This window comes from Meriones unguiculatus, chromosome 1 (assembly GCF_030254825.1).
Source record: "Meriones unguiculatus strain TT.TT164.6M chromosome 1, Bangor_MerUng_6.1, whole genome shotgun sequence".
NCBI classification, from domain to species: domain Eukaryota; kingdom Metazoa; phylum Chordata; class Mammalia; order Rodentia; family Muridae; genus Meriones; species Meriones unguiculatus.
The window spans coordinates 124,366,708-124,394,175 of record NC_083349.1 but is presented as its reverse complement, the minus strand read 5'-3'; positions in this window follow the sequence as shown (position 1 = coordinate 124,394,175).

Here is a 27,468-nt window from a genome sequence, read left to right as displayed (position 1 = left end):
CCCTTTGGACAGTACCAACATTTCAGGATTGGTAGACGTCCCACCCCCGCCCCACCTGCTGATGAGGGTAATGTCCCACGAATTTCGTTGCATCTGCCCCAGCTGGTGCTGCCCAAGCAAGAGTCAAAACTGACAGTCACAAGGCTACATGTGTCTCTGTTGTTTCTGTTTAGCTGCCCTATGACCTAGGAAGATGGGCATCTCTTAAGGAAAGATTAAAAAAAAAAATCCTCTTGATAGTCTCCCCTAGAGGCAAAACCACCCAGAGCTCCCTCCTGATAGGAAGGCTTTGGTATGCGACTGCAGAGAGGAGAGCCCTGCTGAAGAAGGAGACACCCCTTCCCCCCTCCTGGGCCCATGCAAAAGCCGTAAACATCACAGGTGCTGACCTGAGATTAAGAGAATTCCAGACAAAAAGCACGAGCTAGCCTCTGTGGCTGTCCCTAGGTTAACTCCACACAGATCAAAAATCTGTGCGGAATTCCAGCCATGGACAGCCTCGGTCAGCACACTGTGTCCCATGACCAGGAGTCATTGATCCTTGGCAAACACTGACAATAAACACATCAGGCAATTTGTCTTCCTTGGGCTATCACCAGTCTCAGACTTGAGTGCATGTTTAAGTAGATTATGTGTGAATGGTTTTACTACGTGGAGGACGGACACCTCAGGGAATCTAAGCAATCACTGCAACCAGATCCACTGGCCCAGCAGCCATAAACTCTGCACACTCAGATAAACGGAAGGGCACGGTTGGCTTCTATGGGGGCTGTGAAAAGTTCCAGCACACCATAGAAGCACCTGTTGGGTGGAACGCAGGCCTCCAGCAGATAAGTAGAAGCTACTGCTTAAAAAACAAAACACTTAGCCAGGTGTGGTGGTGGATGCCTTTAATCTCAGCACTCTGGGAGGCAGAGGCAGGTGGCTCTCTGTGAATTCAAGGCCAGCCTGGTCTAGATAGTGAGTTCCAGGACAGCCAGGGCTATATGTCTTAAAAAAAAGGAAAAAAAGAAAAGAAAAGAAAGAAAGTAAGAAAGAAAGGAAGGAAGGGAGGGAGGGAGGGAGGGAGGGAGGGAGGGAGGGAGGGAGGGAGGGAGAGAGGAAGGAAGGAAGGAAGGAAGGAAGGAAGGAAGGAAGGAAGGAAGGAAGAAAGAAAAGAAAGAAAGAAAGAAAGAAAGAAAGAAAGAAAGAAAGAAAGAAAGAAAGAAAGAAAGAAAAGAAAAGAAAAAGAAACACTGGCAGAATTCAGACTGGCAGTCTGTGTTTGTCCTAGAATCTTTCATTATCCTCTTACACCCTGAATGACATTGGCAGGGAATCCATGGGAGCCCCCATCTCTCCTGCAGGAAAGAGAAATTCGATACAGACCTGAGAGGCAGAGGATGAGACTAGAGAAGGTCTGTTCAGTGCCTGCAGAAAAGCTGTGTGCTGATCACAAAGGAGCAAGTGCAGTTAGAAAGACTGAGTTGTCCAGCACAGCAGGCAGTGACTTGCTGTATATTTCATAAAAGAACCAGAATAGAAAGCTGGAAGATTCCCAACACAGAGAATTGATAACTGTTGAAAGACGTAGAAATGCTAATTTTCCTGGTTTGGTCACTGTAGATTATATGTATATTGAGTTAACACACCGTATCCCATAAGTATATATAATGATATGTCAGTTATGTGTTTTTATGTTTCTTTAAAACCTGGGGGGAAAAAGATAATCATGCAGATCTCAGAAATAGTGACGCATCATATTCACAACAGGAAAATCTTCCTCCAGCAACTAAGCAATACCAGTCCAACCCAAATCAATGGATGTTCCAGCAAGGTAATTAATACAGGAGGGCCCTGAATTATTGCCACCCTGAGAACTGCCAAGACTTCATTAGTTCCTAGCTGCCCTTCTGGTGTCACTCTTCACAGTTTTCTAGGTAAGAATCTAGACTAAGAATCTGGAAAGATCAGTTACCCGAACAAATACCTGGCGATGGGTTTGAAGACCTGCTTCAAGGAGTGAAAATGGATAAGCCCCCAGGTGGGGGCAGCTAAGGAAGAGAGCTTGGGTCCTGCTGAGTCTGCGTGCCTGCTTCTCATCGTCCTGATGAAGGAAGCCCTGCCCAATGGGCGCCATGCAATGACAGCTTAGCTTGGCTCTTGAAGAGCTTGACTCGGAGAGACAGAGGATAGAGCCCAGGGCATCCTCCAAAACCTCTCCCCCTACCCCCCACGTTGCCCATGAAATGAGGGTGTAACAACTATCCTCCGGCCTATTTGGGTTTTGTTTTTGTTTTAGAGCTGGCTGGTTGTGTAACCCTAGGGATCCCTAACTCACACGCTGGCTCTGTGCTAGCCAAATCTACGCAGTCTCCAGGCCAGCTTTCTTTTCACTGGCCACCAGAGGGGTTTTAGATCTTTGCTGATGCTCCTATTCCCCCCCCCCCATTAGTTTAGTTTGGCTTTGATCTTTAACAGTACCTGGATATAGAATTACCCAGAACAGAAAATGCCTTTGTGCCTCTCGAAAAACTCCAGACACCTTCCTTCCTCCCAGAGTGCTAAAGCTGTGGCCTTTGAGGAAGTGCTGGGATAGACAGCGCTCCATCCACTCTGGGTGCTTCCAGCCCAGGCTGGGTTCTGCTGCGTTCTGGCTGAGACACAGAACTTGGCCAGTCAACACGGATCATAACGCTTTCCGGGGAAGACTGGGATGCATCCACACTTAAGCTGGGCCCAGCCCACAGGCTTGTCATCCAAACCGGTCAGGAAGCTGAGACAGGGAGATCCCAGGTTCAGTGCCAGTCTGAGCTCCAGGCCAGTCAGGGCAGCTTGTTGAGACCCTGTCTAAAAGGAAAAAGTGAAAAAGTGAACCAGGACATAGCTGATGAAACCCTGGACTAGCACAGAGGCTGTGGATTTAATTCCCAGCACCAGATCTCTAAATACTTCTGTGCTTTCATGGTGGATTAAGAGTCTTGATTCCTCCAAAGCCCACTCTTGCCTCTGAACCCAAATGAACTCTTCATTTCTTCAGTTGATGTTGTCAGGTGTTCCACAGCGAGGAGAAAGCAGATCCAGCAAGGCTGCGTTTGGTCCCGTGAGGCCACGGAGCTGGTGTTGGTCAGAGAGGCATCTTCTGGAAACAGCTATGGGAAAAAGAGCTGGGTCCTAAAATCATCTGAGCTGACTCCAGGTAGAAGAGGCAGAGAGAAGGGACTGTCCTCAGACTCTGGAGGGGGACTGTCACTTTTCTGGGTGTGCACCAGCTTCCACAAGACAACAGCTCCAAAGCTGAATTTCGGAGCCACCCTCAGAAAGGCAAGCAGTCCCCTGGGCTCCCTTCCACCCTGAGGAGGGGTGGCTCTCCTAACCCTGTGAGCTTGGTAGAATATCACAAAATACCGCCAATCAAGGGGCTCAGACAGGGCAGCTTGCAGAGCTGAAATGCATGCCAGCTTCCAGCGAAGCCTGGTGTCTCCAAGAAACAAATCCTCCAAGTTCTGCTTTCTGTAGGCGAAACCTTCCTCATTCTGGTAGAAGCCTGCTTCAGACCTTCAGCTAGGGATGCAGAAGCAACCTCTATGCTCAGTCATGTGGGCTACTTTTTCTCTGAATACACCAGGGCTACAAAGTCAGCAAGACCAGCCCTCTGGCTCCATCAATAACTCACCTCACAGTGTTTCTCAGAACAGATACCTGACCTTCCTGACCTTCCTCCTATTTACTTTAGTACTGGTCCACTATGAAGGGTCCTCTCTAAGGTGTGACGGGGGAGGGGGAGTCTTCTCTAAGGAGTGTTTGTGCGTGTGTGTGTGTGTGTGTGTGTGTGTGTGTGTGTGTTTGTCAAAGTAGAGGTGTGATTCTCTCAGGTTCCGTGAGAATATACACACATATTTTTACCAACCCAATCTGTTTCCTAGCAGCTGCTGGCTGCAGGGTCTGGGAGCCAGCTTAGATGATGGGAAAGTCACACTAGTGAACCTGCTGAGCTGTGGAGACTGTGAGGTACCTGGAGGGAGGCAGAGCCCGTGAGGCTACCACTTCAAAGCACCCTGTTCACCGCAGACCACGAGAAGCCTGTCCCCCATCCCAGTCTAGTCCCTCACCTATAAGAACAGGGAATATCACAAAAGGTCCTCACGTGGGGCTGCGTTCCTCTCAACCGAGCCAGTTCACAGTTGCTGGCTTAGTTCTAGAATCCCTTTGAAATCAAAGTCCAGAGGCATCCTGGAGATGACAGTAAAGAGGAACCACATTCCTATCCTTCCCAAGTCCATCTAGAACAAAAGCATTTTCTTGTAGATCTATGCCACCTGATAAGGTAGCTCTGTGGGGGCTTGATTTACCTTTTTTTCTTTTTTTAATTCAAACTTCGGTTTCTATCACAGCCCAAGTTTCCTCATGGGGGTTTGTGTGCATATGAGCATCTCCGCCCGCCTTCACAGAGAATCCTGGTAGAAGCAGGACAGCACCTCCGGGAATTCTGAGGAGAGCTGTGACCAAAAGCTGGGAGCAAGTGAGTTTCTGAGCCTCCATCAGGCTGAGACCAGAGAGTACCTGGCCTGAGAGTACCTGAAACAGAGGCTGTGCACCAGCCTTAGCCTCTCCATCTCCCTCTCTCCCTTCCCCACTCCCCCTGACTTCCACCCTCATTCCTCTCTCCCTCTCCCCAGAAGCCATTAAACAACAGAAAAGAAAACCCTGGCACAAGCTGAGAAACCAGGGTGACCATGTCATTTCCATTTTCCTGAAGACTTGGCTCCCTGACCATTTTGGGTGAGAAAGGAAGCTTGAACGAGGGCAGAGGGCACAACAGGGAACTTCTAGAATCAAAGCTGGCTGAGCAGCCATCTCAACCTAGAAGCTACGGATCAATGATGAGCGAGCCATGAGACTTCCCCTGAGCCTCAGTTTCCTCGTCTGTAAAGTGAGGGGTGCCAACCCCACAGAAAAACTGAGGACAAGACAGAAATAGGGACTCACATGACTCCTGCATGGCAGGACTGCCTTCATCTTCACTTCTCTTGGCAAACCAGTCATTTTTCAACAGACACACATTTTTTTTTCCTTCCTTACAATAGGTAGGAGAGGAACTGTCTCTGTCCCCAAGAGCCAGAGTTAAGGCTCACACATTTCCTCATTTTTCTGAAGACTTTTGAGGACCTACATTGTAGATAGAGAGACAGACAATCAGTGATAGGCTTGGTACATAAATAAGTTATGTAGTAGGTTAAAGATCACACGGAGAAGTGGCATGCGGGAAGTTGAAATGGGTGGGGAAGGTGGAGGCAGGTTGAACATTAAATGGATTGTCAATATGGACCTCACTGAGGGATGAGAGCTGAAGAGGATGTCTGAGGCAAGCCAGGGCAAAGAGATGGCTGGGTGTGTGCCTGGAATGTCTGCAGACATCTCCACACTCCAGGCTTCATCCCTCATCCCAGATTATGACCTGGGCATCTAACAGCATCCAAGATGAGTCCAAGTCTGCCCCTGAGAATCCAGCCTGGCCCCGGGCTGGAAGCGGAGACTGGTCCCCAAGCTTCCCAGATACTGAGTACAACCCCATCCTACAGAGACTCTCAGTCCTTATAGCAAGACTCCCTCAAAGCCAGTTCTACTCTGGGGGCTCTGTTCACACCACTGCCCAGCCCGGTTCATGTCCTGATCCAGCTGCAGAGCCAATTCCTCCTGAAACAGGGTCCTTCCCTCTCACTCCCAGACCAGCAGTGGTCCAAGTCCTCAGCAAGCATCTTCTCAGGTGCTGCTTAGGAACCAGGTCGCGCAGTTAATCACACACAGCCCCCACTAATGTGACAGCTACTCTTCCTCACCATTCCTCACTGTTTCTCAGGACGCTATGTTTCTAACGCTCCCAAGAACGGTGAGTGGGACCGCAGACAAGCCCAGGAAACAGGAGAAGACAATGGCATAGTCTAGTGGATGGACAGGAGTCAGAGCTGACAGCTTGGTGAGCCACTAAGAAATGCATGCCATGATAGAAAATATTTTTTCTATCATGGCATGCATTTAATTTATTTTCCTTCCAGAAAAATAAAATAAAATAAAAACACTCTAGAAAGGACCATGTTCTCCTCCAGCACTGTCTCAGCCCTTCTTACCCAGCTTCAGTGCTTCAAGGCCCACTCACACACTGTCCCCCACCTGCCTCCTGTGGGAACCAAATGCACACTCCCCAGGGGCCTTACCCCTGAGACTGGTAAAGGCCAGTACTTTTCAACCATGGCAGGCTTTCAAATTATTTCCTTACTTAAACTCTCATGAAGAGCTACAGCAGACAGAACAGAGAAGCCGAGCTAGTCTGACTGAAGAGAAAACATGGAACCCACTGGAATATACCAGCTTTCTTCCAGCCCAGCCCACCCAGCTCAGAACTGTTCTTCAACCAGGGCCGGAGGACCCACCATGGCACTAGAAACAGGGAGAGTACAGCTCTGCTGGGCCTGAGGCCTCTCCTGTGGAGGGTAACTACAATGCCCTGGAAAGAAGCTGCTAGACCCACAGTAGATGAGCTGTTCTGTCTGTCTGTCTGTCTGTCGGTCGGTCGGTCGGTCGGTCGGTCAGTGAAAGAGCATCAGAAGATGATGTGTGCGTATGACAGAAATGTCAGTCAATGTGTAATTTAACTCTACAAGGCCATGGCCACAGTCATTTCACCAAATGGCAATAAAACTAAAAGATAAAAAGGATAGCCCCAAATGACAAGGATTTTTTTTTTTTTTCTGAGCAGGGAGTGGTGTGATAAGTGCTAAGTGACCTGAGTCAGGCTCACAGCAACCCAGGCAGGTGGGCAAACAGAGAGCGGACCCTGTCCCCCTCAGCGGCCCCATAAAATAAGGTCCCCAAGGCTCAGGTCAGGGCCAGGTCTCCAGGGCCTGTCATTGATCCCTACAGCAGGGAGTGGTCCTCAGTCCATGCTGTAGGGCTTCTTGCCTCACCACAAGAGAAGGATTTCACCCTCAGTCCCCGTAACTAGGGAAGGTGAGCCCAGGCTTCAGTCACCCTGGCAACCTCCTGACTTTGGGGACCTGCCTCACAGACAAGCAAAGGAGAGAGAGAGTTGGCATGGCCTGTAGATGAACCACCATGGAATAGGACTATGGAAACCATAGACTGGACTGCAGGTCTCTTTGTAGGGCCATGTTTGCTTGGCCTCATCCCACCCCAAGAGATTCTGTGACCAGAGTCACCAAAGGCCATGCTCATGGGAATTCCATTAAGGAGCCCAGAAAATACCCCTGACATCCCCATTCACCTTGTTAACAACAACAGACACGCAGCCATCATGGTGGCCAGAACACAGGGCATTGTTTCAATGGGGGTAGCCATGAGGAGGAACATATTCCCTTCCCATAATACCTGCTTTCCAAGACCATCCAGAGGTTTGCTGTGCCCTGCAGGGCAGGTGAGCCACGACCTGGCATCTTTTCAACCTCATGAAACTCTCATTCCTGGCAACCCTCCAGAAGCAGCTGCCACCAAATAGCCCAATACGGGACATTTTTTTTCTTTACATTTTTATCAACAAGAGGCCTCAGGCTTGGGAAAACGTTAGTTGCTGCTAGTATAGATATGCTCTTAGCAAAGCCAGAACCAAAGACCTTGTCCTGCCCCAACCAGGCACCCAGGCCCAGACACCACCCAAAGTCTTGAGAGCACCTGGGTTAGAGAATGCTACCAAGCTAGTGGGGATCCCAGGTTACATCCAATGGAGTCTCTAAGCCCTTCCTTCTTGGTCTCCAGAGCTGCCCCATCCCAGCCTTCAGGGGCTATAGAAGAGGACATATCAAGGAGGGTTGTGAAGAACCCTCAGTACCACAGAGTAGATACCAGACAGCCACCAACTCTGGCTTGTCAGTAGTAGGAAGGAGGCCAAGAGGGACAACAGAAAAATGAGTAAAAAGTGACATGCTTTTAGACTCCTGCACTTAGTGATAACATGCCAGGCCCTGTGTGTGTTGCCCTGCACCTTCTCATGAGCCTTCTGATGTACAATCCTGCCTCACAGGTGAAGAAACTGAGGTTCACAGAATGTCTTAACACTTGCCACAGTTCCAGTGCCGATAGAGCCAAAGGGTGGCTAAAACCGTTGTGAGAGAGGGAGGCAGGAATCACGGGACCAGGTGGGGGTAGGCAAATCCTGGAAAGAAATTCTGGCCCTCTATAGTACCATAGGGCCTTCCCCAGGTTTCTTTCCTCTTCTTCCTCTGAGAACAGGACAGAGAGGCAGCCTAAAGCCTTTCTGAGATCACAGATCATGTGGGACCGAAAGATCCCAGAGGCTCCTTCCCAAGATTCACAGGCCCTGGCCAGCAGGCAGCCATTATGGCAGCTTTGCTTTGATAACAGTCTATCTATCAGAGAATTTAGAATTACTCAATTTTTCCTCCTCCATTTGCAAGCATGAACCTCTAATTAAATCTTGTTCTGAGATATGAATTTCCCACAATTCCACTAACTCAGACACATCTCAGAAAGAGCCAGAACATCAACCATGGCTGGACATGGGCAGCATATGGGATGGGGGAACCAGCCATACTGGGGCAATATGTGTGAGAGGCAGGTGCCCCAGCCAGTAGGAACGGAGAAGCTTCATGCTTTGGGGAGCTGAATCAAGCCTCCAAGAAGGGACCCCAATCCACAAGTAGATGAGAAGTGACAGTTGTTCCTTGTGAGGACCTCCATTGGATGTGGGCTTCAAAGACTTAACCCTGGTCTACTTTTCTTTCTGTTGCCGTGGCAAACATCCCAACACACAGCGGCTGGAGTGGAAGAGGTTCATTTGGTTGATGATTACAAGTTACAGTTCATCGTTTCAGAGAAATCGAGGCAGACTCTCAAGCAGTTGTCATGCCATACCCAGAGTCCAAAGCAAGAAGGGAATAAATGTGCCCTTGCTAACGTGTTGTTTAAGCCCAGCTATCGTTCTTCACTCTTAATTCAGAGCCCAGCCAGGGAAAGGGTATCACCCAAAATTCAGTGGGTCTTTCTACCTCAGCTAGCAATCAAGCTAATCACCCCAGACACACCCACAGGCCAACCGGATGTAGGCCACTCCTCACTGTGTATCCCCTCTCTGAAGATTCTAGGCTTTGTTGAGCTGACAAATAAAGCCGTCCATATTCATTTCTCTGTTAAGACTGGGACCATGTCCCACCCACAGGTCTTGTCGAACATGTCTACGCCTGAGCAAGCATAGCTCAGCCTATGGCTGGTTTAGCCGGGAGGTAAAAGCCCTGGGAGGCCCACTGGATAAACTCAGGCTTTAGCCTCAGCTCCATGTCCCTTAGGGGTGGCTATGGCTACCTATTCAATGTGAGTCCCAGGACAGGAGTGACCCTTCCACACCACAACGACCCTGCATGACCACTGAAGAAATACAGGGTGAACGAGGCAATGCCTTTAGCCACACAGGCAGAATGAGTCGGCCCCAAACTATTATCCCTGAAGAATAGATGTTTGGAGTAGAAATAAGGTCTCAGCCCTTTTTTTATTACTCTAGATCTGGGGCTTTTTCTCTTGACGCGAGAGGAAGAGCCAATTCGAGTTGCCACTCAGAACCCTGGGTCCTGTGCCTTTAAGATGCTCTGGTGAATGAGCATCAGGAGGTTGCAAAGTGTTGCCTGTCACCTCTGGTTTTTTTTTTTTTTTTTTAGGTGTGTGAACATCCAGAAGTCAGCAGGGTTCTAATTTCTACTTGGTGGTTGGTATAATGAATTTTAAAATGAGAAATGTGTCAACTTCAGATCTCCCTTTCTTCCCAGTGCCATCAGTACCAGTACAAAAGTCCCTGGAGATCTGCTCCTTCTGTGGGTGTGAAACCCCAGCAGGTACTGTCCCCGATCCCTGTTTCAGCTAGAGGGCCTGGATCAGGGAGAAAAAGCCATCAGTATTCCTCCTGTTCTAATAATCCCCTGGCTTCTCCCTACCTCTCAGGGCTGCCCCCCACCACTACTGCTCAGTGTGATCTTCCTCTTCCCTGCCTAGTGCCTCCTGGCAACCCATTAGGGGTGGGAAAATCTCTCCCTATACCTCCCCGACAAGCCAAGCCCATGGACAGCCTGCCTCACCACCCACTTTATGACTTCTAACCAACTACCCAATCTTACATGCCTTTCTGTCCCTGAGTTAAGGATTACTGCAGAAACCAGCAAATCAAATATCTGTGATAATTATGTCAGCAAAGCAATGCCTACAAGCCATGGCAAGTGGCCAGGACCCAGGGAAAACTCCACTATACATCAGGGAGCACTCCATGATGTATACAAAGAGGAACAAAGAATCTGCCTCTGTGATTATGGTCATATTCAAACTGTTCTGCTCAATCAATGATCAGGTATTGATCAAATTACTGAAATTTTTATTAATAAGAGTCATGGCACCTGTCTTACGGTTTCTGTGACTGATGAAATGCCACGACCAAAAAACAGACTGGAGAGAAAAGGGGGTTTATTTGGCTTATGCTTCCATGTCACAGTCCATCACTGAAGGAAGTCAAGACAGGAACTCAAGCAGGGCAGGGACCTGGAGGCAGGAGCTGATGCAGAGACCATGAAGGGTACTGGCTTGCTCTCCATGGCTTGTTCAGCCTGCTTTCTTTTTTTGTTTTTTTTTTGTTTGTTTGTTTTGTTTTGTTTTGTTTTTTTAACTTTTGCAATATCTTAAGATTTTATTTTGACCTCACAGTTAGTGATGCATGATGTTGAAAATCACTCACATAAATGATACACAAATATGCCAAGTATAAATTTTCTTTAATGTGAGCTTAAAGGACACAGTTTACTAGAACCAGTATCTCATATACATCCCCATCTTTTCTACCATAAGAACAACTTTTGCAATTATCTAGCACAGATTTTAAAAAACCATCACATTTATCAGTTATGGTTTCTTTAATGGTCTCTGTTGTGAAGAGTAAATTTACATATAATCTTATCATCCTGCAAGCTACTATAAGGCCCAAGTATTATTTATAAATACTATGAATATTATAATCCTTTTAATGGTGCAAAATTTTTAAAGTTCTTAATATTTTGAACATTTTAAAAGTTTCTTTCAGAGGCCCTCTGTGGTAGGCTCCAGCAAGGTGTCAAAGCAGATGTTAAGACTCATAGCCAAACTTTGGGCAGAGTGCAGGGAATCGTATGAAAGAAGGAGGAGATGAAAGAAGTGGAGGGGACAGGAGCTCTACAAGGACAGCAACAGAACCAAAAAATCTGGGCACAGGGTTCTTTTCTGAGCCTGATACTCCAACCAAGGACCATGCATGGAGATAACTTTGAACCCCTGCACAGATGTAGCCCATGGCATCTCAGTCTCCAATTGGTTCCCTCCCTAGTAATGGGAACAGGGACTGTCTCCAACATGAAGACAGTGGCTGGCTCTTTGCTCACCTTCCCGCTGATGGCCACAGAAGAAGACAATGCAGCCTGATGAGACCTGACATGCTAAGGTCAGCTGGAAGAGGAGGAGGTCCTCCCCTGTCAGTAGTTGTGGGGAAGGGCATGGGAAGAGATGAGGGAGGATGGAATTGGGAGGGAATGATGGAGGGGGCCACAGCTGGGATACAATGTGAACAAAATGCAGCCTGTTTTCTTATAGCACCCAGGACCACCAGCTCAGGGATGGCACCACCCACAATGGGCTGGGCTCTCCCACATCAATCACTAATTAAGAAAATACTCTACAGGCTTGCCTATAACCTGATTCCTTTTTTTTTAACTTTTCATTGATTCTTTGCATATTTCACATCATGCACCCCAATCCCACTCATCCCCCCCATCCCTCTATATCCTCTCTCAGCCTTTGCAACCTCTCCCCCAAAAGAAAAAAAAAAAGATTAAAAAAATTAAAAACAACAGCAAATCTCGCCTTGCTTGCCGTGGCACGGAACAGTGTGTCATATAGTATGACCTTTTGCCCAGACAGCTTTATAATCTTAATGGAGGCATTTTCTCAGTTGAGGTTCCTTACTCTCAGGTGACTCTGGCCTATGTCAAGTTGACATAAAACCAGCCAGCATGGCACCTATATAATTTTTAGAGTTCATGTATTTTACCCTCTTGATCAAAAGCAGTGGGTAATATGCACATAATTAGCAAATGCCTCCATGAGCATACCATACCCCACACCTTCACCTTCACTTAAAATTTATTTTAAAGGGCTCTGGGATGCTGTTACTCCATATTAACAGATTCACTGTTTGTGTGCTTATTGTTTGTTTGTTTTCAAGATAGGATCTCACTATGTAGCTCTGGCTGTCTTGGAACTCTGTACACCAGGCTGGCCTCAAACTCACAGAAATCCACTTGCCTCTGCCTCCCTAGCACTGCAATTAAAGGTCTGCACCCCTATGTCTGGCTCAGGCTTATACCTTTAAGGGCTCAGGAAATACGATTTTTACATAAAGTAGTAGAAGTAAGTGCGAATAAATGGGATTTGTGTGTAGTTCTATTGTGTATCAAACTTAAGTCCCCAATTTCGTTTTTCTGAAGACATCTACATTTTAAATCTCCTATTCTAGGTGTTCCCACATGTGAGTGTCTCCATCCCACGTGAACAGGATGCTCCATTGCTCATGGGTACCAGCTAAGCGCCCAAAAGACAGAGAAGGACCTCACAGCTGGAGCAGAGAAGGTCATGGGAGGCACCTTGGAACTAGGAGCCTTTTGCTTGGAAGTAGGAAGGTAAAGATTTTCCCCAGGTGGCCTTTGCCCTCTGCCGTCAGGCACTGATCTGCCCACTGGGCCCTATGGTCTCTCCCCTCCCCCCTCCCCACCTCGCAAAACATTTAGTAATCCCCTGGGCTGACTCCCAGCCCCACAAAATGCCTTCACGGGGTCACAGATTTCTTCTTTCCTGAGCCCAGTGACTCCTTCACACATTGCGCAGTGGTAACAAGCTACCAGGTGCCTCCAAAGCTCAGCAAGCCCAGACCGCCCAGAACGCCAGGTATCTCTCAGAAGCTGAGGTATTGAGACCACTAAGATATCACCACGGTAGACCCCCACCTCTGGTCAGGGTCTTCCAGAAAAAGAGAGCAGGCCTCCCACCTCAACACAGCTTACAGTCTAGCGGCCCCTCCACCTCTCCTGTGGCTAGAACAACCTCACACTCCTGGACTAAGAGAACTGAGTGGGACCGCCATGATTGGTCACACTCCGTTGCCTGTAGCCAAATGGTCTCAAGGTCTGCCAGAGCACCTCCGAGCCTTTGCCCTCAGCGTCCCCCGCCCCCACAGCACCTTTATTTGGGTCCCCCCAAGGATCATCTCCTATAGGAGCCCTTTAAAGCTTCCTCCCTTCTCAAAGTTCAACTGGCTCTACAGGCCTTCCACCGCCTGGAAGGAACTGGCTGACCTTGCCCCTCTTTGTTCCTCTTTGTGACTGGGTGGCAGCACCCATAGGTCCCCTGGGAGCACCTTGTGCTGGAGAAGGGCTCTCCGGGGCACCGGTAGTCCTAGAAAGGTATCACTTCTTCTACAGTTCATATCACAGGCAGAAAGTGGCTGGAAGGGCTGGGCACAGCCCCTTACCCTAACCCTATGGGAAAGAGTGCTGAATTTCTTTGCAAACCAGGTTACAAGAGTACCCTGCAGGCTCTAATGAGATGGTGAGATAAGAGCATAAGTAATAAGATAGTGGGAATGGGAGCCCTGGGGGCCTCCAAAACTCAAGCACCTTTCTCTGACAACATGGCAACACTTAGGCACAAACCCAGAGAGGGGGAGGGATGCAAAACCGTACCTGGAAGCCTGAGGCCAGGCCAGGGACTCTGCCATCTCAGGCTATGTGGGGAAGGGATAGAATTGGACAGTGATGCCCTGTGACACCCTGCAGCCAGAAGACTGAAGCCCACTGGGCACTGGGGACACTGCTGCTGAGTATCTCACAGGGAAGGACTTCCCACCCCAGAGCCTTAAAGGCCATAAAGGCCTTGAAGAATCACGCCAAACCACAGAAAGCAAATACTCATGCAAGCCTTAAGCAGGACAGCTCCCAACCTAGAGGGAAAAGGCCACTCCCTGACACTTTTGACGAGCTGTCAAGGTTATCAAATAGGTGGCCAACTGGGTTCAGAAAATCCCCTGAGCCACGGTGGGAGCCTCTGCACACTTCCTGTTTGGAAGCCTGCCTCGTTTTCCTCACAGCTTCCAGGAACCCAGAAAGTCAGGGCAGCTGTGGGGGCTCGCATAGGAGTGGGAGGCGCAGTCACCCTTCACGACTCAGCCACCCTTTCCCACTGTCCAACCTCTGTGAGCCTCAGTTTCCCCACTGGAGAAGCACAAATCATCCCCACTTCCCCTCCCTCTCCTCCCCTCGTACCCTCCTCATTTAAAGTAAAGGCTCATTAGTTTCCAGTTCTGGCAGCTGCCGTTTGTGGCCCAGAGCCCGAGCCTCCTGTCATCTTCCCTTGGGGGTCACATACCAACAGTAGGGTGGTGGGAAGGGGGAGATGGGGTCAGGTCAGATCCAAGGACCCTGCACCAGCCGGGACCAGCCACAGTAGCACAAATAGTTTAATTATTAACTCTTTCCCCCTGCTACAGCCAGCCTCCCACGCACACTCCTGAGATTCTAACCCCTTCATCTCATTCAACATAACTTGGCCGCCCACGGGATGAGAGGACCAGCATGCTTGGCTTCTGAGTCACAACTTTATGTAGTTTTTCATTCCTTCCGGAGCTTCTCTGTCACCTCAGGAGAATCATGCTTGCTTTGTAATTGTCCCTGAAGACTCCCTTTGCAGGCTGTCTCTACTTCAGTGTCTCAGATATCCCTTCCTTTTCCCTCCTCTTTCTGTCACCCTGGAGTCCCTGGGGCTCTCTCAGTATCATGATCCTGAGCAGCAGTGCTGGGCTCCCAACCCCTGACCATCTCTAAATGACTCCCCTCTCTTGAGTACGCTAGTACTTAAGAAATTGGAGTACTCCTCCCTCCTCTGGGTACCACTGCACCACAGGAATGACCATGCCCTGCATCCTCACGTGTCCCTTGATGAGCAAACATCTTAAGCCTTCAAGTGGCACTCCTGTACCTTTGCTGTTTTATTTCAAAAGCTCCCTATCAGGATACTGAAGTTCCAGTCCCTCCTTGTTCACAACACCATGGCCTCTGGCTCTGGTATCTGCCCATTCTGGTCATTCTGAAGATCCCAGCAAGTAGGAGATACATGACCCCTGCCCCTGCCTCCCTGGTCATACTTGGTTGTTCCCTCCATTTGTGATACTCAAGGAAGAACCAAGGCTCTACCTTGGCTGTGGGAGTCACTCCTCCTCCTCCTGAGGATCCCCTTGGCTCTGTGTTGATTTCCCTTCAAGCACCATTCCCCTACAACTGACTGGACACAGCATTCCCCTCTTCTCTGCAGCCTTCCACACACAGGAAAGGCAAGAGGGGTGAGGGGAAGGAGGAACCCCTGTCAATCTGTTCCCTGTGGAATTAAAGCAACAGGAGCCTATTTCTTCATAACTCTAGAACTGCAAGGCTGGCTGTCCTGGGGCTGTGTTCCAGAAGCTCCAGGAGAGGCCAGACCTTACCCCTTCTCAGCTCTAGCCAGGCCAGCATTCCTTGGCTTATAGATGCAACATTCCAAACTCTACTGCCATCTTTGGGTGGTACGTTCTGTGTGTGTCCAACTCCCTGCTTCCTATAAAGACACTAGTCACTGGGTTAGAGCCCAGGCATGCGATCTCATTCTACCTCAATTATATCTGCAAAAACTATATCCAAATAAGGCCACGTTTTCAAAGATTTCCGAGTAAGACTGAATGTGGCCATTCAGAGGGACATGATTGCACCTACATCACCAGCCCTATGCCATGGACACCCTGCACCCTGCTGCATCCATCTGGCTTCTCAGAGCTGAACATGGAGGCTCTGAAGATGCAGTAAAAGAAGCAGGTTGGAACACGGACAGTGCACAGCAGACTCTCAGCCTTGCCCTGTTGGGACCTATGATTCCTTCTTACAGGTAGAATTTGAAGCCAAGCCCAACAGTTGCTGCCTCTTATCCCCTTCCTCCTTCTTTCCTTCTTCTCTCCCTTCCTTTTTCCCTCTTTCCTTCTTCCCTCCCTTCCCCCTCTTTCTCTCTCTGTTCCTCCTCCCTCCCTTCTCCCCCTCCTTTCTCTCTCCCTCTCTCTCTCTCTCTCTCTCTCTCTCTCTATTTTCCACTCTAAAAACATATCACACTGAGGTGACAATATGAGATCAAACCTGGACTTTGAGCTCACTTCTAGTTTTTCTTTAAGGGTGGGGTGGGTCAGAAGTAAACATTTGGTGTACACACACACACACACACACCTTCACATTGTATTTTGAGGCAGGGGCTCTGCGTTCATGACCCAGGAACTCACTGATTCTGCTGACTGGTGGGAAGCCTTGTCTCTGCTTCCCTAGTGCTGGGATTACAAGTATGCACCTGGCTTTTAACTGGGTGGTTTAGGAAGAATCCAAGCTCATAGAGGCCCAGCAAACACTTTACCCATTGAGCTATGTCCCCAGCGCCTACGAAACCACTGCAGACATACTGCTTTACAACATATAAAATTCTCATGGACCTTATCAATTGTTCTAAAGCAATGAAGAACCTCAGTGCAGAGCTTCTGTGGAGCCCAAGGCAACAGAGTACTCCAGTCTTGAGGCCTGAGCACCCACGCCCAATCACACACAACCTTGAGCAAACCATGCAGCCCTCTGCCTCAGGGTCTCCTCTAGGAGATAGAAGCACACAGCTCCAAGAGGAAGTCCTAGAAAAAAGGCCTCAGCAGACCCAGGCCTATTATGTGTTCAGTCCCATCAATTCCCCTCACTTCCCCCATTTGTGCAGTGTAAATAGAACTAACAGAGGCAATTTGAGCCCAACTTGTTTACATTGTACAAAACTGGAGACCCTTAGAATCCTTCTGGTAGGAGACGTCAAGGCCAGAAGCATTCTCTTCTGAGCTGGGGGTTTGCCTCAGTCAACAAGGGGCTATTTGCTGAGTGTTATCAGAGACCTCCTAGGCTCCATAAAGCCTGGAGTTCAGCTCTCCACCCTGAGAAGGCAGAGATCAAGGGTCTCTTTGAGGATCAATTACTCAGAGCACAGAGAGGCTCACAGAGCCAGCGTGCAGTTAATCAGAAAACAGGGCCTACATCCTGTCCCTCCACCCCCAGACTCCTCCACTCTCAATTCCAATGAATCCTAGTCAGGCCACTGACAGCAAATGCATGTCTCTCTGGTGTGAAGCTAGACAGCTGTGAAAATGCCACCAGAGACGGCAACTTTGAAGACAGACAGTGCACTCAGGGGCCGTGGACTCCTTCCGTTCCCCTCAGCCTCTGCAGGACTCTCCTCTCATGCCCACAGCTTTGCTTTGGCCTCATCCTGACCCTGTATCTCTAAGCAGAATTTCAGCCTCTCGAAACACAAGAGGAACAAAGCTGATGAGCCCTTCATTGGTCCATTTCCTTTTCCTCCCTTGCATTGCTAGATACGTGCCCTCTAAGGCCATCTAAGACCTCAGTGAGGATCTTGTTAGTATAGACAAGAAGGGAGAACTCTGGAAACAGGACCCGGCATCTCCATAGGACGATAGCCATTTGGCCAATGAGAAAGGACAGTACTGGGCACATCTCCCTGGAAGGGGCCTCAATTGTTTACCATTTTCCTCGCTAAGGTTCACTCAACATCCATCGAAGTTTAACTTTTCCTGTCTGTTCCTTGCTCAGTTTAAAAGTAGTGGGTCCTCTTTTCCAAGTGGGTGGGTGAGTTATGATGGAGTTTCCCATCCTCTTTGCCATCATTCTCACTATGTTGAAGTAGAAAAGTCAAAGCTCAAAATGAAAAGAGAGTGATTTTAGCCCCAAAGCCAACTAGGGAAAAACCTAACAGGGATGCGGAGGCCAAAGTGAGTCCTGCTGGTGAGGTTCAGTACGTGGAGAAGGCCAGTGTGTGCATTCTCCGGAGGTGACCAGAGGAACATTCCTCAGTGAGCACCTGTCCCAGCCTTAACACACAGAAAGGGCCTTGCCTCTCAGAATGTGTAACACTCCTCATGTGAGGTCACATGTCCCTTCAGGAATGGGACATCTCCTAAAGACCAGGGCAGGTTCTAGAGAATGAGCAATGATAGAGATGGCCAGAGAATCCCTTTGGCCAGTCTCCCCTGATTCTCCCCGACAAGGACAGGGAAAATGTCATTCTTTACACAGCGTACATATTAGTAATGTGTTGTACAATGGATCCTTTGTATGCAAATATGATGTAAAATGACACTGTATATATAGTATATATATATATATATATATATATATATATATATATAAATATATATATATATTTAAGATTTCTTTTTATTTAAGTGTGTGTGTGAGAGAGTTCCTATCAGTAAAATATTGCATATGGGCAAAGTACTTTTTAAGTTGTGTACATGTGTGTTCAGGCATACCCCGGCATGAATATGGAGGATCAGAGGACAGCTTCTGGGAGCAGGTCTATCCCTTCACTTGGCCAGGATCCCTCTTGCTGCTCCTGCTGCTGTCCTGCATCCTCTACATGAGCCAGCTGGCCACACGCTTCCTGGAGATTCTCCTGCCCCTGTTCCCCACCCCGTTAGGTGTGCTGGGTTACAGATACTCATCACCACATCTGGCTTATGTGGGTTCCCTGTGCGGAACTCAGGCTTGCACAGCCAGGGCTTTTCCCCTCGAGCCATCTCCCTGGCCCACATCTAGACAATGTTATTAATTACAGTAGTTTGTTTTTAACCCAAATGTCCCTGATTTCAAAGGAGAGCAGGATATGGTCCTTTTGGATCTACCTAGAAAAGGCTCCGGTGTGCTCTTAGCTTCCTCTCTGCATTTTTCTAGATCCTAGCTTCTCTGACCACCCACCCCCCCACCCACCCCCCCTACACACAAGCTACATATGCTTCTCAGCAATAATGAAACTATCCTGAATGGTTTTCCCCTTTCCCTTGTGATGAGGTAGAACTGTCTGCACTGCCTGAGACAAGAGAGCAACCCACATGATCTCACGTAACTCCCCAGAAGGGAGCCCCGGAAATCAACTCCAGAGGCCTCCAGCAGGGCTCCAAAGGAGCCTGTGAAAACTGCAGAGAGCAGAGGGGACTCCTCCTGGTAAGTTCCTCAGTCTTGACCAAATACAAAGGCTCTCACCAGCTTTCCTAAGGCTGTGAGCACCACACAGATACCCCCATCATCCCACTGCCTGAGCTAGCCTGCAAGCCCCTTGGCATCTCCTCTGTTGTTGTTTTAATGTGTCTCTTTTAATGTTCCAAGTTCACTCCCAATAGGTGAGAGCTCAGCCTGGGGGAATGTGCTGCAGTGTCCCACACACAGCTGAGCTATTTTCTTAAGGCCTGAGAATAAACCAGGTTACTTTAAATAGGATGGTTTTTAGCACTTAAGGTGGGGAGAGATCAATGGGGAAAGCGCTGCTACCCTTATGCCCTGAGTAGGCCATTACTAAAGCAGTACAGGGCTGGGAAGGAGTCTGGGGATGGGTATTGTTGCCCACTTCTGCCACTTGCCTCAGCAATGTGCTCCAAAAAAATTACTGGAAAGTTAAATGACTCCAGTACAAAATGTTTCTGTCTCTCTGCAGCAGTGTTTATACCACCGTGTGGGTCCCAGGCTAGACCACAAGATCAGTCCCTAGAGCTGCGACTCTCCCACATTAATAACTGAGGTCATTTCCAAGAGGAAGGGGAGTCAGACAGGGAGTCCCTGCTTCTCCTCACAACACACACATCAGTCAGGATGCAAAGGAAGCGACGTTTGTCTTCAGGGAACGTCCTTCACTACCACCTCTGTGTCCCTGCCTCCTTGGGTACCAGATCCTTAGCTCCAAGTGCCAAGCCAACATCATAGTACCCTATCCCCCAAATGGCACCACCTTGTGCCATATAACCAGGAGCTGTTTATAAGAACGAACTGGGAACGGGTGCAGATCTGCGCTTCATTTCTGGGCCTCTGTTTCTCCTTATCAAGAGGCAGAGGAGCTGGTGAGATGGCTCAGTAGTTAAAGCACTTGCCACAAAGCATGGTGGCCAGATTCAGAGTCCTAGAACCCACACAAATGCTGGCCTGGAGAGGAGCGGCAGCCTGTGTGCATTCCAGTCTCAGAAAGCAGAGACACTGTCTCTCTGTGTCTCTGAATCTCTGTCTCTCTCTCCCTCTCCACTCCTCACCCCTGCACATTAAATCTCTTTCATATCAGATCTGTTGAGTGCATGGCTTTTTTTTTTTTTTTCAATTTATATTATCACACTTTTGTTCTCAAGGATTTTTCAGCTGGGACAGTTTGTGGTGTGATCATGTATGCTTAAGCCCAAACAGAAGTTTCCTTTTCCTCGGCACGAAATAAAACTCAAGTGTATGAAAGGACTCAGGAAGCCTCCCTCCCTTCTCACCAAGCCTACTGACCAGGCAGACTGCCCCACATAGGCCTGCGAGCGGTCGGCTTTTCTCTTAGAACCCGCTCACTGGTACACTTCTAAGCAATGTTCTCCCAAACCTGCTTCCTGAAATCGCAGGAAAGCAAAACAGTATTGTTAAAGCGGAGGATGCAGGCCTGTGGCTTCAACTACAGGAGCCGGGGACGCAGAGAAACCTGACTGCCTTTCTGCACGCCACACCCACACTGACTCCTCTAGCCGGTGGCTCGCTCACTTCTAGCCCTTTGCTGCTTCAGTGGACCAGATTTTCTTGATTAATAACAAAAGGTTTTGTTGGGATCAGAGCTGTTTCCCACCATCTCCATGCAAACCCGACAACACACGCCGCGTACATTAACATTTCAAGGCGCCTCTTCTTAAGGATGGCCAGAAAGGCCCCTCTCTGTGGGCGATATCTGCTTTGCCCCCCTGTGACATCTGTTCTAACTTTTAAAGCAGAAAGGAGCCTAGATAATGCCAGGGCGCCCTTTGATTTACACTGCTGGCCCCTGGGACGCTGGCTCCAGACCACACCTGTAACTTTTTCTTCCTTTCTGAACACTGAGTGAATTCAAGATTCCCATAGAACTCAAGGAGTGATTCTGAACGCGTCACGCAGATTTTAATAGTCCTTTTCATGATTTCTTAATGACGTTTGCATTTATGTCTAAACCCCACAAAACCAGGTCTTTTACACTTCAACAACAACAACAAAATTTGGACATTGTGGCCTCCTGTGCCACAGCACTTCAGCTCTGAGTCTTGTCCCCCCCCAACCCCACCTCACCCCACCCCAGCTAACTTTGCTTTGGTGAACAAGGAAATCAAAGCGTTTGGGTTAGGCTGCTGAAATATGTATACAGACACAGAAGAAGCAGGCCGAGTGGCAGAATGTGAAAGAAAAGAGCAGGCCGGTGGATGTCGGGGGCCCCTCCCACCATCTGTGCCGAGGATCAGGGCTCTCTTACATTGGTCATATCTGAACAAAGCTCAAAGGCAGATTCCAGCCGGCTTTCCATTCACTATTCATTGAGGGGCCCATCCACTCCATATGCATTCAGCCCACTGCTGTGTTAAATCAGCGCCTACTCGGGGATTGACATGGTAATGAAGTCATGGTCAGCTCCCTGAAAAGCCCCCAGAGGTATGCTCCTCTCTAACAAATCCACCCTTTCACCCCACTGGGGCCTAGAAATTATCTCATAACATGGCAACATCTGTGCGAAGGATCCCGGACAGGAGCTTGGCCTGCTTCTCCCTAAGGCTGTGCCTCCCACGCCGGCTCACGTGGAATGAGGCCAGGTCCCTGCACTCCTGGTGATGCAGCTCACCAGTCCTGTGGGCCCCTCCCTCTTGCTCTTTCCCACAGCCTTTGTGTCCTCCCGTGGGATTCTGGCCCTAAGCGACAATGCTTGGATGCTAGACACCCGGACCTGCCCCCAGCTCATTTTCAGATGTTAAAGGTGGAAGGCAGAGCTAATTTCCTATAACTTCCTAACATAAGATCTTATAATTACCACAGCAAGAAAGCCAAGCAAAAACTGATGAATTTTGCTCAGACTCTGGCTATGGCATTTGTTTAACCAATAAGTAAGTGTATTTGAACTTAATTTAACTGACCGAGGTCAATGATAAAATGCTTCTTGGGAAGGCAGCAGGGCTGGCAGGGTCTCTAGGCTGGCAGGGTCTCTAGGCCGGCATTGTCAGAATCCTTCTGTGCTCTGTCTGACACAATGATTTCATTTCATTTAGTTTGACTCTTACGAACTCTTGTTGAGGGTGGGGGGGACGGAGACTTCCGGGTTCTGTTTGCTCTAACTTCACCTGACTCTGCACATGGGAGGGGAGGAGACTAAATGTCACGTTTGTCATAAACAGCTGCCGGCCCTCCTCTGGAGGGGGCTGCTTGGGACGGGGTGTGCGAGCCAGGCTCCTTCACTGGGCATTCTCAGGGCATACCTGAGGACAAGGAGGGAGGGTGCGAGACAAGACATGCTTTGTTTTGCTGGTATTTTTAAATTACATTCATTTGTTTGTTTGTTTGCTTGCTTAGTTTATGTAAGGGTGCACACGCCAGGGTAAACATGTGGAGGTCAGAGGACAATGTACGTCAGTTCTCATCTACCCTAGGAGACCCAAGGACTGAACTCTGATAGGTAGGCTTGCACACAGGCTTCTTAGCCCACTGAGCTTCCTTGCTGCCCCCCTCATTAGTTGTATTTCCTTATATCCAAACGCAAGTGGTTGTTTGGATAAAATGTGCTTGTCTGTGCATTCTCGGCAGACAATAAAATGTGTAGAGGGTTCTTCCCAAAGGGGTGCAAAAAGCCAATAGGGCTTGGATGTAAGACTCTCCTGTGTTGGAACATTTGGTCATTAGCTGCTGACATTGTTTAAGGAACTGTTAAGAAGCAGAACCTTCCCAAAGGACGTAAGACACTCAGTATAGGCCTTGGTTATAGCCTGACCCCCAGTTCTAACCAGTCTCTCTCCACTTCCTTGACAACCTCTGTAACAAGAAGCTGCCTTATGCCCTTGCTACAGAGCCCCTGTCACCGCCACACTCATCCTGAATGACAGTATCCTCTCAAACCATGAGCCAAAACAAACCCTTCCTTCCTTAAACTGCTTCTATCAAGCATCTCATACATGGCCTAGAAAACGCAAAAGTCACCCCTATTCTAAGAAAACCAGGCGAGAGCATTGTAGCCAGCTTTGAAGAGTTTGCCTTGGCAGGGACTGCACTAGGCCAGCACTGCTCAAGGCGAGCACAGTGGACAGGAAGGTAGAGGGTATCCTGGAGAGGAGTAATCATGAAGGCTTAACAAGGAAGGGCACATCTGAGGAGGCCCTTGAAGGAGGAAGTTTTTTCCATGCAGAGAGTGAGAGGCAGTGAGACCCGGAGACAGCCAACAAATCCACACAGAAAGCTGGCTGGGCCATTAAGAGCACTTTCTAAAGGAGTCCTTTTTATGCCGACCCTGGCAGCTGAAAGCAACCCTGAGAGAGCCGGAGTGGACTTTGATGGAGAGAGCCAAGGCCTTGAATGCAGCCGCTAAGGTGGCCTCTGACATGATTAAGATAAATAACATTTTAACGAAATATGTAAGAAATCAAAACCAGTCCACAAATCCATGCTGACCAATACTTTTCATTGTTATGTGTATGGGTGTTTTGGCTGACTGTATACCTGTGCACCGAATGTATGCAGTGTGCTCAGGAGTCAGAAGTTACAGATGGTTGTGAGCCGCCAGGTGGGTGGTGGGAATTGAACCAGAGTCCTCTGGAAGGGCCACCAGGGCTCTTAACCATTGAGCCATCTCTCCAATTAAATACACAGTTTTCAAGGATAGGAACACTATTCATAGATTTGCTTCTTGCTCACTTTCACCCTGAAAAATGCCACTTTTTGAATGTTTCAAGCTTTGAGTTTTGATATATTTGCTTTTTGCCCCTTTTGCTCTTTTATTAATGGCAACCTGCTTGGTTTGATTTGGGGGAGATGAGAGAAAAACAACAGCCATGACCATGTACCCCAAACCCCTTCACTCCTGTCTTGATCACCAACAGACTTGTTCCCATCACCTCCGGCGAAATGAAAACTTCTCAGCTGCACCCTGATTCAGCAGCTGGAAGATCCCTCTCATGGAATGCGGCTCAGTGACGCCCTTTTCCTCTGTTACCTCAGGCCCAGCCCAAAGCACAGGCCACTGAGTGCCAACCTGGAATGAGCCTGAGCGGATGCCCCTGTACCCTGCAGGAAGCCGCAGCGCCGGGCTGGAAGCAGCGAATGTGAAGGAGGTCAGGCTCGAGGGAAGCTGGACCGTCCTGGCCTGAGTAACCGGGGCTGAGAGGAAGGTGTGTGCAGATGAGTCCGCTCATTAGTGGCATTATCAAAGCTTTCTAAGGAAGGGGAGGAGGTGACTGGAATACTCCAGGGATTTAATTAAAGGGACAGGTCGAGCAGACGATGGGCTGGTGCCAGCGGCAGGGCAGCCGCCCGCTCTGTCCCCAGTCCTCCAGACTGAACTCCCAGCACAGGCCTTGGATGGCATCAAGCTGCCTTCTCTACCATTACATCTTTTCGAGGTTATGGACGTTTTTAATAAGGTTTCTTCAATCTTAGCGAAGAAGCCGAAAACTTATTATCGGAGTTGAAGGAAGATCTCCAAACGACCACTAATCTTCAACATGACCTTCCATTCATTACTAAATACTGCAGAGCTCTGCAAAAGTGAGTCCAGCAGGCCTCCGGCAATTGCACAAAGTGCAAAAGGAGCCAATTTGAAAGGAAGAATTGCTGCAAGGTGAGAGAGGACCCTGGTCTGCCTGTCATTTGCAGCAGCAATGGCTGGGCCACACAGACAGGCTGATTTTCCTTCAAATTCACCGGCTAACCCAAGCAAGCCAGGAACCCTGGGGCATCCATTCAAAGCTCACAGATGCCCACTGGAGCAGGATATGAGAAAGGCTCAGAGGAAAGGTTCCCCCCTTCCCTGACCCTGAAATGGACCCAACAGTAGCCCAGCAGGCAGCAATAAAGAAGTTAGACAAAAACCACAGAAGGGTGAGGCAAATGGTCACTGTTTTTACAGTGTAGTAGAAAGCCAGCCCATTTTGGAGTCATAAGACGACAATGGAAGGCTACAACATACCTGCCATCATCCTAAAGTCCATATAGAACCCCAGTGTCCCCCCTGAGACAAAGGCTGTCACTAAGGGATGCCCTGCCCTCTCTTTTATCTCCTCTATACTGTGATGCTGGGGTCCCTAGACATTGTTTTTCTTCCCTCCCTCAAAGGTGCTCTGTCTATAGGCTCTAGGGAACTCTCCAAATACGGAGCCACAGTGAATCTGACATTGTCATTCACCTGCCCCAAATCAGCCACTGAACACCCATAGGAAACACCCCTAGCAGGTGGCAGTGGGCCACAGCTCCATACTGCAGTTCCTTAGGGTGTGGCCTAGTCTGAACAACCTCCAGCCCCCACCCCAATCCAAGCAATTAGGCTAAGAGGACAGGGCTTGTCACAGCTTCGCCTGCATATCCTTGACCTTTCTGTCCGCTTAAACCTCCCACTTGACACTCAAACAGGCAGGCAACAGTGCCAACCTCCGAAGGCCATCGTGAGGAAGGGAGGCCTAGGGGAGCATCGTCATAGTACCCAGCACACTAAACCACCATGAATGTAACTGCCCCCTGACCCAGAGACATCTGACTCACTGATTAAAACCTGTTTCCTATGCTGCCGTCTGAGCAGTTGAATCAATTAATGACGTGAGCGAATGTATAAATACATCCCATGGTACGTGCTCAGCTATTTATCACCAAGCAGAGAGAGAGAGAGAGAGAGAGAGATTGGGTCCCTTGGGGCTGGAGTTACAATTATGAGTTACTGGACATAGGTACTAGAACCAAACTCTATTCTTCTACAAGAGAAGTATAGACTCTTAAAGGCTGAGCCATCTCTCCAGCCTACCGAGACTCTTGTTAAAAGTAGTGGCATTAGCCTGTGGCTTGTCCTCTAGGCTCAGAGGGCCTATACATCAAGTCTCAGCTGCTCCAGCTCCCTCTACCTGTTGCCAAACCCTCTGTAGCTCCACACAGATGCTAGGATGCTCTGTCCACTCAGCCCACCAGGTTGGTCCTGGCTGATGCCACTATCTTGTGCAGAGGACACAGGGAATTGACTTTTCTCCATAAATAATGACCCGTGAATAAACATTTCCAAAAAGAAGCTAGTGTTCAACTCAGCTCTCCCCTCTTAGCATCATCAGGTCCTGGGTATCTTTTTTGGGCCTGTTAAGAACAGCAACGGGGTCTAAGCTGTCTGCTACTTCTCACCCCTAGATTTAAAGGAGCATCGAGCAGCCTATGTCAAGGGGAGATGCAGAGGCTAAGCTCCACTCCAAACTCCCATTAATACTTGACAGTGATGTGGTGTCCATCTCACGCTCTGACCCTTTCCTCAATTAAACAACTTCTGTTTCCTTAATTTATTTCATTTTTTCAAAAGCATCAGTAACTCAGTGGAAAGAAGTGACGGAAGCCTGGAGACCCCAAGGGCTGGGAGGGGGGGATCACATCTCCCTCCAAAGCAAAGAGGGCCAGCAGCAGCCTTTGGAGTGTGGTCCTTCCAGGTGGAGAGCCAAGCCACCCTGGGAGCTCTTCACTGGTGTAGTTTGCAGTTAATACCTCCCACCTAAAGCCAAGTCTCCACTTGCTGACCTGCCTTGGAAAACGTAGGTCTTTGTTAATAAGAGACCAGAAACTTCAGATCATCATACTCTTCCCTGGGAGTCAGCAGCTCAAGAAATGACACTGATATAATGCAAAAGGATGGGGCTGGGAACCACCTGGCTGGATTAGACACTTGCTATAACAAGCTTAAAGACCTGAGCTTAGATCTAACACTCCAAGTGTGTAATCGGGATCTTCCTAATGGAAGAGGTGAAGCCAAGATTGGAGAAACCTCCCCCTCACCCCTGACCCCCCACTCCCATCCCAGGAAGTTGGAAGGACCAGCTAGCCTGGTTTAGGCAATCCTGAACAAGACTGTCTCAAACAAGGAGGAAGTGAGAATCATTATACAAGATTGCCCTTTACCTTCTAACACACACACACACACACACACACACACACACACACCAAAGGAAAAACAAAGTAAAGGGCAATGTATTCCCCTTCTCTTGAAGAGGCAATCCTTCTCAGGGTAGCACTTTTGGGTGACACAACAGGAAAGCTCTGCTGAGCATTCGGGTAGCTCCAGCAATCCCAGAGCCCACACCCTGCCCCCTTGCACTTGCCTGGGGAGATAAAGGAATGGAGCAGGAACACAAGGCCGGCAGCTCCAACCCCCACTCTGCTGAAGCAGCAACAGGAGGGCTTCACCCTTGTTCATCTCTCCATGCTCAGATTAAATCTGATGGCCCTGAGCTTCCGCTTCAGGTATACCTACTGTCCAAAGACACGGTCACCTGTAAACCTGCAGGCTAAACGCTGGCCTCCTCAGGCATCGAGT